Raw genomic sequence first — 8044 nt, forward strand, 5'->3', positions numbered from 1 at the left:
TGGGTGGGGGGGGGGGGGAGGGGGGGGAGCCACCCCGCCCCCTCCCCGCCGCTGGTCCTGCGGGGTACACGGCTGAGGGCGCCTCAGAGTGCCCTGCCAGTGTCAACCCTCAGCTGAAGACAGCCACGGCTGCCTCAGAGTGCCCTGCCAGTGTCAACCCTCAGCAAAAGACAGCCATGGCCGCCTCAGAGTGCCCAGCCAGTGTCACCCCTCAGCAAAAGACAGCCATGGCCGCCTCAGAGTGCCCAGCCAGTGTCACCCCTCAGCAAAAGACAGCCATGGCCGCCTCAGAGTGCCCAGCCTGTGTCACCCCTCAGCAAAAGACAGCCATGGCCGCCTCAGAGTGCCCAGCCAGTGTCACCCCTCAGCAAAAGACAGCCATGGCCGCCTCAGAGTGCCCTACCCTGTTCCCCCTCAGCAACACACAGCCACGGCCACCTTGGAGTGGCCCACCATGTCCCTCCTCAACAACATATGCTCTTAAGCGACTTTGCCTCCGTGCAGAGGTGCAAGTTCAGTGATTTGCCTTCAGCATACACAGACATGAGTATGAGAGGGCCGTGGTAAAGTTTACGTTCGGGGAACAAAATTTTAGGAGCAGGTGTTCCAATTCACTTCGAAGCCCACCACCCGGTCTCGTGCCATTTGTCAGGAATTGATTAGATCGCAAACAATTTCAGTCGCAAGCCAAGTTTGCTCGTGTTCATCCTGCAGATACCACGTCGCGATTAAAAATGCCCAACTGTTTCCTCCTTTAGCAGCTTTCTGACACAAGCTGTTGGCTGTAGACTTTCAGCTGCCTTTCTTTCTCTTTCTCTCACATATGTTCCCAGCACCGTGTTTTGAAATACAAGAACGATTTTGCAGCAATAGGGCTACACAATCCTGCTGTACAATCCAACTTCTGTGGCTGAAGGGACAGGGAGTTGCAGCTGGCAGTGTCCTTGTGAGTATAGGGAGAAGGACCGTTTTCTATCCAGCTTAGAGATTATCGGGGGTTTTGCATTTTGGGGGGTGGAACGATGCATTGGAGTTAGGGTGATGCTGCGCTCACATGCTGGAATGAGGATTCGTTACCTAATTTTGTGATTCAGGGTCATACAGTTCCCGTGGCTGTATAATTATAGGATGAGACCATTAAAGGCGTGAGTAACCAAGGAAAGAAAAACACCCCTAAGGTCTATGAATGCTCTATCCATCACATCACTGTCCAGAGACAGCAGGTGAGACATCATGGATGATCATCAGAAGGCTGATACATCTGAAACTAGCAATCCTGAAATTCTCTTTCAACAGAATTCTTTCTTATTTAAATGACTGCCCTTTAAAAACCATTTTCTGGGCCACACTCTCAGAATTGCTTTCTCTCAGGGTCTGCTGCAGGCTCTGTAGCTGTGGGCAGAGGACAAGCCGCAGTGAAACCACGTAGTATTGTTTTTGGGGTGTACAGGTGAGTCCCGGCGGCAGGGCTGACAATACCGAGTGCTGCATGTTGTGCGGTTTTCATCCACGCTACCAACTGTTAGCAGGGCTGCAGCTCAGGCTGAAAGCATCCATATGGTGCTTAGGAAGAGCCACAATCAGAGTATCTGCTGACAGGCTGGGCTATCACATGTTCCGCTCATGAATAATCTGCAGAGACTGTGAGAAGGAAAACTTAGATCCACACCAAGACTCGCTTGACCTTTTCCTCCTCATCTCAGCCTTCGCCTATGTCTGCGTGTCGACAGCACAGACAGTTGGCAGGTCTGGATTTGAGAAAGGTGTTAGGCGCAGTTGGAATGACAGCATGGACATAGCCTTTGGGACCAGCTCTGCCTAAGCGCAATTCTCCATCCCTAGTGAGAAAATGCTGCTTTTGAAAATGCTTTTCCTTCAAACTTGGTGACTAGACTGGAACAGAGCCCTTTAAAAATCTAGCCCGTAGAGCATTTTTATTCTAGTCTTAGAACACTTTGCAAAGCATTTAGTCTGAAGAAGAGAAGACTTAAATGAAAGGAGACATTATATCGCCTTCAAATATGCGAAAGGTTGCTGCAGAGCAGGAGGGAATTAGCTCTTCTCTGCATGCAGTGAGTCTCAGACAAGAAATAATGAGCTTACATCTTAGAAAAGGTGATAGAAATTAAACATTGGGTTAAGGGTAAGAATAGTTGAGCACTGGAACTAATTGCTTAGGAAAGCAGTGGAACAGTCACCATTGGATATTTTTATTTAACAAGAAACTAGTAAAACATCTGTTCTGAAGAGTTTAGGGAGAATAGTTCTTACATCAGGGAGAAGGATGGGCTAAACAATCTCTTACAATACCTGTCAGCCCTAGTTTTTCATGAAGCAAAAGAGATGCGATTTGCCCAAACTTACAAAGCAGGTTAGAGCACAAACTGGGTTTGGATTCCAGCTCAGATCCTCCTGTCTGCACCCTAGGCAGCAGGCTATACTAAATCTTAAGTTGGAAGTAAAAAAAGGTGCCAGGTTTTCCCAACTGTTGGATCTTCCACAAGGTTGGGGGTTTTCTCTTGTTAAAAAGCCAGTATGAATGGTGACTCCAAACCCTAGCTGGTATTTACAGCATCTCCCTGGGGAAAAACTCCCACTTTTCCTATTTTTTCCATATGAACTGCTTCACAACAAAGTGAGTGTATTTCACAATCAGAATTATAAACCATCCCCTAATTTCTCTTCTACAACAGTACTGAAAAGGCTTTTTACAGTGAATAGACGAAGCTATTCCTCTGCAGTGCTACACCCTTGCTGGAAGACAGCACTTTAGTGTCTAGGGCCATTAGCTCAGCAGCTGTCAGCAGTGTTAAATTCACCAGAAACATGGAGAGAAAACCCCCATAAAAGACAAGGAAGGACGCTGTGCTGAGAGTAACTTGCATTTAAACCTGAATCAAAATACCTTCCCTCAGTTATTTTCTCATGAATTGTTCTTATTGATCTAGTGCAGGTAAAGATCAATGTGGGCCTTGATTTTTTTAAGACAGTGTGCAGCCATTCCCCAGCTACTATTGGAGATTTTCAGACAGAAGCAGATTGTAGTGAATTGTTTGTAATGCCTTAAAATAACTCTTCTGAGAAGTTTTAGTCTTAAATTTGTCTTAAGATGGTGACTACCCTATGAACAAATTCCCAAACTTCAAGTTTCTCTGTGGAAGTCACCTTCTGAGTTAGGAGAACTCTAGCAAGAAATGATGAGAATGACAAAATATATCTCTTTTGTGTGGATATAAAAGTGTAATTTGAGAAGAGTGAAACTAAAGAGACCACTTGCAGAACATATTCCCTGTGGGCGTTTTCTCTGAGGTCTAACAACAGATGAGCCTGCTGCTCAGTGGGAACACTACCACTGTCTACTCTATCTGGCCACCTATTTCACAAGACTCTTGGAATATAACACTTTAGAGATTATTAGACAGATGCTTTTTTGGATGGTAAATCCAAACTAACACACAGACGTATGCAATGTCGTCACAAAACCATCATTTTCTTAGAATGTTTGGCTAAAAACTCATTGCACTCCCCACGCAAGAAGTATTGCCCAAGACATTGTTGCCATGTACCGTAACTCTGACATCAGTTACTGCTCCAGCAAATATTTTTTGGCTTCAGCATCAAGTTTTAAATGGGAGCCATTGGTTTCACAAGGAAACACAGTAAATCAGTTGGTGTACGCAACAATAACTTATGGTTATATACCACTTTCACTCAAAAAGATCCATAACCTCTTGGCAAGCAGTTACAACAGTGTGAGCGTGGGAGGCATAGCAGGGAAATTGTGGAATAATACGGCATGCAACAAAGTCTTCCACTGATTTTTAATACTCCTAGGATTTAAGCAATTCCACACATATTCAAATATTAACTGAGTACTACGTAACCTGTGGCTTCAGTAAACACCCTCCTTATTTACATCGTGAGAAACTGAGGCATGCAGAGGTTCAGTGAGTTGCCTGTGATTGCGCAACCATTGCTCAGCAGCTGACCCAGTAATAGCATCTCAAACACCTGACTGCCTGTCCCATGATCTGTCCTGGACAGGATAACGCTTCTGCAAACTGAGCTGCCAGAGGTGCTGGGCACAATGAAATTGTTCAAGCTGGACCGTGGCCAAAGCTGAAAGAACAACAACAGCTTCTAGTAGAAATGCTATAAAGTCTTTGGTGACCCCAAGCACCCATGACCACAGCTGACCTTCAGATCGATTAATACCTCATTGCAAGGTCAGTATGTTGCAGAAAGACCATACCTTCTTTCATAAAGAAAGGACACTGAGCTCAGCTCTGAAGTAGGAGGATGCAAAACACTTCCTGAGTCATCAGCAGCATTTTCTGCAGTGCTCTGGAGTTTCCCCGAAGAGCCCAGACTGTCCACTGATCAGTTTATCCTGCAAAATTTGGTGAGATCAATGTCCAGACAGAAAGGAAGAAAGTGGGAAATACTAAAATCAGGATGAGAAGAGCTATTTTTTGGCTTAAAATACCAAGGAAAGGGTATCTGAGATGAAAATATGTACATCACAAAAACCAAAGCAAAATTCTTTGGTCTTTCTGTTGAAATATACTCTCTTCGGAGTGTCCTGCCTCCAACAATGCTTATTACAAAGCAGAAATCGCACTGCAGGCTTATGCCAGAAAAACATGCTGCAAATACTTTGTGTGGCAAACAGGGCTTGCAAAGAGGGTTTGTTCATCTGTCTCAGCCAGCCTTGCCATACTTTTCTGTCCCTCTTGCCAAATGGAAAATAAATAATTCTCTCCTAGTTGTTCAGGTTATAATTGGCTAGATATGCCATCAGCTGGCTCATCCCTGCTCAGAGGTTGGGAAGGCGTAAACACTTCCAGGATTACAGAAAATGAGGACACTAACTTTGGGACGAATCCAAAGCCCTTTAGAGTGAACATGAAGACTAATTGACTATAGCGAGAGCCGCATCAGCTCCTTAATTGCTGAAGGGGAATGAAACAATAAAATTTCCCCTTTTAGTACATCCTTTTTCAAGAGCCCTGTGGTAATGGCTGCAAGCTGCCTGCCTGAAACGGCAGGACTGGAAAGCTCAGGGCTATTACTCTGGTAATGTTTACAAAGAAAGGTGCTCAGACACTTGGTAGCGCCACAGAGGATGGGAGGTGATGATAACGCACTTTTACTGTTTTCCCTATAGTCACAAACAAAGCTGGTTGATTCAGATAATGGATTCAGTAACACAGAGGAGAAAGTGCCGATTTTATAGTCTGATGACAGGGTGGTAAACACTGAAGTTGTAAGTTATATTCTGTTATCAGCACTCTGTTCTGCACCAGCTCTCTGGATTCTGGTCCCCGAAGACCTTCACTGCCGCCCAGCCTCCAAACTCTCTGCTTGTAACTGTCGTGTGATGCTCCACAAGAACAGCACTGGAAAGCTTTTCTGCCTGGATCTTGAAACTTGGAGTGAAGATAATGATTGTTTCTCCTCTCTAATGTGATGAGAAGCTGGGGTTCCTCCACTCTGCTCCATGGGAAGGGGAAATGCGGTCACCCCGAGCACTGAGAGCCCACGGGGCTTGTTGCGTTGCCTCTGACTTTGCTGGGCTTTGCTCCCTGCCAGGTGACATCAGTGCATCGTGGAGATGGGCACTGCATTTCAGCCGGACAGACTTTTCCCCTTCTTTCTCTTAATCTGGAGGAAATGAGCATGGAGTGATGGAGCTCCATGGGAACTGGCATGGATTTATGATGGGCTGTCCTGCCTTCTCCTGGGTTGGACTGGAAAGGGGGTCAGTGGGGCAGGGGGAAGGTCTGATCACTGAGGGATGGAGCAGGACGTGGTGACTCAGCAGCCGTGAAGCCAAGGCTGTGGGATAAGGCTATAGGGGTCAGGTGGGTGAGGGAAAGGGAGAGAAGGTTGTAGGGTGCTTAGGCACAGTGGGAGCATTCGGAGGAAAAGGAGAAAGAAGAAAGTCCAGATAAAAATAGAAGATGCAAAAGAGGGAAAAGCATGTGTGTGCTGTAGACTGCTGAGTTTCTGCTCCAGGCAATGTCACCAAGGACATCCTTTGTTTCATTCACATGAAAATCCTTGCCATCAGTACTTTTCCTGTCCTCTCCACGAATCCATCAGTTCCTAAACAAACAGACATGACAAGGCCTTCTAGAGCTGTGTCAGAAACTTTGAGTACCAGCTGAGCGTAATGTAACATGGGGGAAAAGTCATGTGATTCAGTACAGGTGGAAAACAGCTACAGACATATTTCCAAACAGTTGATATTTGGTTTAGGTGACTCATTGTCCACGTGCCTGGTTTTAGATGCTTGGAGCGGCTTTTCTTAATTTAATCAGAACTGTGGGCACTAAACTTGTCCGTCACTGGAGCCCCAAAGGATTAGCACACTATTAAAAATGACATCCTTATTCTGCACGTGGGCAGTGTTGGAGGGAGGAATGCAGCGGTTCAGGCTGTAAGAAGCTGTGCATTTACTCATCCTGTGGTTGCAGCAATTTTGTTCATACCACAAGCCTTGCAGCCTGGACTCATCATCTGATCATCCCCTATGCATAGCCATCCAGATCCTTGGAAATCAGGGTATTGTCCCCCTGACAACAAGAGCTGCCCGCTAGACCCTTGGCAAAATCCTTGGGCTGTCCAATGCAACCCAAACATCTCTTCTTGTCTGGTGGGACTGATGTCCAAAAGTCTGTTCCTCCTTCATCTTCTGCCAGTCGCTCGCTCTGCAGGCAAACAACCTCCCTGCAGTGATCCTTGTGGGCGGGGTTTGGAGCCTTTCTGCATCAATTAAATGTCTGTTTTCCCGTTGTCTTCCAATTTAGGTATTTGTTGCTTGATTGTCATGGTGACCGCTGCCTTGAGACCCTCACTGAGGGTGAGGCCTGTTGATTAGGATTCAGGGCAGCACTGCTGCCGGAATCGCAGGGGACCCTCTTCTGCGCTGAATGCATGGAGTTCATTTCACTGCAGAAATCCCAGTCGAACAGCGACTCTTCACAGCAGAGAGGCAAACGAGGTTAGTTTAATTTTTGTAATTGCGTGGACACGACTCGATTTCCTTGCGAGCGTCTTGTCAATGCAGCCCTCGCAATCCATTCCAGGCCAGTGGAGCTGGATGAGGATGTTGCGGAACCCTGAAGGACCCTTTCAGGAATGCAGCTGTTTTGCAGAACAGCATGGGAAAGAGGAGACATTTGCAAAAAATGTCAGGTCTGTCTTGCAGAAAAGCATGGGAAAAGAATGAATTCGGGAAAAAAAAAACAAAAACCAAAACACAACCCCAGATAGGTCTCTCCTGCAGAAAAAGGAGCCATTTGCAAAGAAACGAGGTTTCTCAGGCAGCACCCCAGGGAATAGACACCGGGGAGGTCCCGGGGGGCGGGCGGGGGTGCAGAAGGGCGCCGCGCGGGAAAACTGTACGCGAGGAGCCTCGTTAGCGCAGTAGGTAGCGCGTCAGTCTCATAATCTGAAGGTCGTGAGTTCGATCCTCACACGGGGCAGTAGTGGTTTCCTCCTTTTTTTTTTTTTTTCCCCCCTGCACGGCCTTTCAAGGGAAGGGGATGTGTGTATATATATATGTTTGGGTTTTTTTTTAATCGAATTGCAGCAGGGGGCGGGACCGGGGCGAGCCCCACAGGCCTGGCAGCGGGCTGCAGCGCCGGCCGTTACCGGGCACGTTACCGGGATCACCGCCCCCCCGCCAGGCGCTCGGTCCTCCTGCACACTAGGGGGCGAACTCACCCCGGCGGGCTCGACCTCCCGCTGACTCTTCTTGTCTGGGCGGGGCGGCTAACGGCCGGCGGCACGGCCGTTTATCCGCGGGGGCGTGGCGAGCCGGCGGGAGAGGCGCTGATTGGCGGCGCCGCGCAGGTGGGCGGGCCCGGCGACGCAGTGCGTCGCCGCGCACCACCTCCATCCCACCCCCGGGGCAGAGCGGTTGCGGCCATGGCGGTGTGCGCTCGCCTCTGCGGGGTGGGCCCGGCCCGCGGCTGCCGCCGGCGGGGAGCCGGCCGCGGGGCGCGGGGGGGGGGGGGCGGGGCCGGCGGGCCCCCAC

At 48.4% G+C, this 8044-nt stretch overlaps 1 non-coding gene across 1 annotated transcript; it reads left to right on the forward strand.

Moving 5' to 3' along the window:
- The first annotated feature begins 7417 nt into the window (after positions 1-7417).
- TRNAM-CAU lies at positions 7418-7490 on the forward strand. The gene has a single exon. It is a non-coding gene; the product is annotated as a tRNA-Met (tRNA).
- The last annotated feature ends 554 nt before the right edge of the window (positions 7491-8044 follow it).

Source organism: Haliaeetus leucocephalus, unplaced genomic scaffold, assembly GCF_000737465.1.
Source record: "Haliaeetus leucocephalus isolate CR32 unplaced genomic scaffold, Haliaeetus_leucocephalus-4.0 Scaffold668, whole genome shotgun sequence".
In the NCBI taxonomy this organism is placed as follows: Eukaryota; Metazoa; Chordata; class Aves; order Accipitriformes; family Accipitridae; genus Haliaeetus; species Haliaeetus leucocephalus.